The sequence below is a fragment of the Tupaia chinensis genome, unplaced genomic scaffold, assembly GCF_000334495.1.
Source record: "Tupaia chinensis unplaced genomic scaffold, TupChi_1.0 Scaffold000678_1, whole genome shotgun sequence".
Classification (NCBI taxonomy): Eukaryota; Metazoa; Chordata; class Mammalia; order Scandentia; family Tupaiidae; genus Tupaia; species Tupaia belangeri.
This window is the reverse complement of record NW_006160202.1, coordinates 1,070,637-1,073,561: the sequence shown is the minus strand read 5'-3', so window position 1 is coordinate 1,073,561 and position 2,925 is coordinate 1,070,637. Positions and strand designations below refer to the sequence as shown.

Sequence of the window (2,925 nt, the reverse complement as noted above, 5' to 3'; positions counted from 1 at the left end):
GTGGTGAAAGGGGCACTCTCTTACACTGCTGGTGGGAATGTAAATTATTCCAACCACTGTGGAAAACAATTTGGAATTTTCTGAAAAATCTACAAATAGAACTGCTGTATAATCCAGGAATCCCATTTCTTGGCATCTACTCAAAGGACAGAAGAATTTCTAATTGGAAAAGTGCTTGCACATCGATGTTTATTGCGCCACTTTTCATGATTGGTAAGATGTTTATTGCGCCACTTTTCATGATTGCTAAGATGTGGAACCAGCCCAAATGCCCCTGTATGGCTGAATGGGTTAAAAAACTGTGGCACATATACTCTATGGAATACTATTCAGCCATAAAAACCAAAAAAACCCTGGCTTTTGACAGAAAGTGGAAGAATATGGAAGACCAGCCTATGAAGGAGAGACATTTTATGTCCCCACTTAAGATATGTGGAGGGAACTGTATATGGAAGTCATTTTGAGCCATTTGATATTTTGAGCTATTTACTATTTTGGAAATTATTAGGTTTTACTTTTTTACTGAGCAAACCATTTTTTAGAAATTATGTGACCAACTGTTTTTCCTGTGGGGTGGTTGGGTTTTTAGGCAATGTGAGAGATTTACTCATATTAATAATTGGCTCATACTGTTTTATTTTATTTGCATTTTGGGCAACTCAACCTGTATATAATTTGACATTGTTTTTTAATAAACAGAAGACTTGATTAGTACTTCGTCTTATCTTTACTCTGTGTGTCTGTGTGTTTGTCTCTTTTTTCACTCCCTCCCCCAGGAAACTGTTTGTCCCCTGGGTCGGGAAATATATACCGAATGTCTGCACTTTAAAACTGAAACTGATGGGCTAAAGGATGTACAAACACAAGAGGTAGATGTGAATGCCAGATGTGGTGTGTGTGTGGAGGAGTGGGGCCTGGGAAAGAACATTTGGAGGAGGGATATGAAGACAGCATTGTTGAGACAGGGAGGTAGTGTTGTTATATTTTGATCAACTCGACCAGGGAGTAATGTTCATATATTGAAATGATCACCTTGTAAGCTAAATAATGTGATTGAATGTATTAAAAAAAGTAAATAAAAACAAACAAACAAACAAACAAATAAATAAAACACATTCTCTCTTGGTATATTCTTTTTTTTAAAGAATTATTTATTTAACTTTATTTGTTCATTAATTTCTTTTAATTTGACGAGAGAGAGAGAAAGAGAGAGAGAAAGCAAGCCACCAGGTCCAGGACTTAACCCATCGTCAGCCATGTGGGAGCATCCAGTGCTTTAACCATCATGTCACTTGCTGGTCCCCTTCTCTCTTAGTATATGCTAACTATAGAAAAAAAATCTCATTTTCTTTTCTATACGTCAAGATAGTAAATTTCAGATTTGGATCCACATTCTACTAATTTACATTTCTGCATTAAGTTTAATGTTTTATTTGTAGAATTACTGAATTATCATGGAACCAATTGAGTTTTACTTATAAAGAATAGTGAAATGATATAATATAAAGTGAACTAATTACTTTGGTATAATCACAATCTCATAAATAATTTGGATATTCAATTAAAGTTTTTTTGTCTCCTTATGTAGAGCTATTTGGTAAGAAATAAAATCTGGTCCAATGCCACTTTTTATTCTCTATGTCCCACACCCAATTAAAATTGTCTTTATTACTGAAAAATGTGGTGGGCATGGGAAATTAATATCTATGGAGATTTAGAGATTTTGTGCCTCTAATTGAGCCTCCTTGGGGATAATGTGCACAGGTGGGAATGGACTTTCTGAAAGGTTGGGCATTATCTAGCTGTCTCAGTCTTGCCTTTCTAAGGGTCTCGCAGGTTTTTTTTGTATGTTTGTGATATTATCAGTGTGGGTGTGAGCTGGAGGGGGAAGGAGTTTGGCTTCTAGGTTGACTCTAACACTGTGTTCATGTTCTAGCGGATAGAGCATAATTCTCTGTGTTTTTACATCACCAGACCCTTGCCCCTTGTTTTAGGACTTGAGTCTTTCCTCGTGTTCATCCTTCTATTTTCTCTCTCTCTCTCTTTCTCATTAATTGCCTGAGGAGCATGTGTACCTGCCATAGAGAAACAGAGAGAGAATGAGAAAGCACCCACCACCCCCCCATCACTCCCATGAGGGATGAGAATGTTGTAATCTCTTCTTCATTTCTTACTCTCCTCTGGATTTTGGACACATACACACACACACACACACACACTCACACACACACACTCGTTTGGTGTGTTTTTCAAGCCACTGGGTCTGGTACTTGAACTGTGCAGTTAGCCATGTGGGATTCAGCCTTCTTAAACACCACACCACCAGCTGGACCCAGTTCTCCTTTGTGTCACTGTCCTCTCATGTCTTGGGACTGGTCACTTCTATGTTTTCCTCACAACCTAAGATGTGCCTATGTTCTTTCACAAGTGCTAATTCCTTCTCTTTAAAATTTGTTCAAGAACCACTTACTGCAGAACGTTTCCCCAGTCAGCCCAATTCCCCACATTCATGGATCAAAGCTCTGGGGTGGGCACTGGTCATCTGACTTTCTACAGGTTTGCACTAGGTTGGACTAAATTCTCTGGAATCAGACCCTGACTCCCTTTACTGGACGGGGTCTCTTTGTAGCATGGTCTATGGTTTCCTTGTTGACATGGAAACTGCCATGAGGTTGGGAGAAAGCTAAAGGAAAGCATCATTTTTCTCTCCTTTGGGTGTTGAGAGGATTTTACCCTCAGATTGAGGAGGGTTTCCTCCAAATTATGCTTCTCTTCAGCTTAGGAGAAGTTCCCCTAGGTAAACCTGTATATGTAGAGGGTAAGAAATTTTCCCTCAAGAATTTGAACGTTTCCTGATCCTTCCTCCCCGATGTTGAATCTTACAGTCTGACGCAGAAGTGAACAGCCTGAGCAGTCAGCTGACGG

General features: G+C 39.0%; 1 pseudogene; it reads left to right on the top strand.

Moving 5' to 3' along the window:
* Positions 1-2,925, top strand: part of LOC102479105 (ubiquitin D-like) — a 69,423-nt pseudogene that overhangs the window by 46,613 nt on the left and 19,885 nt on the right.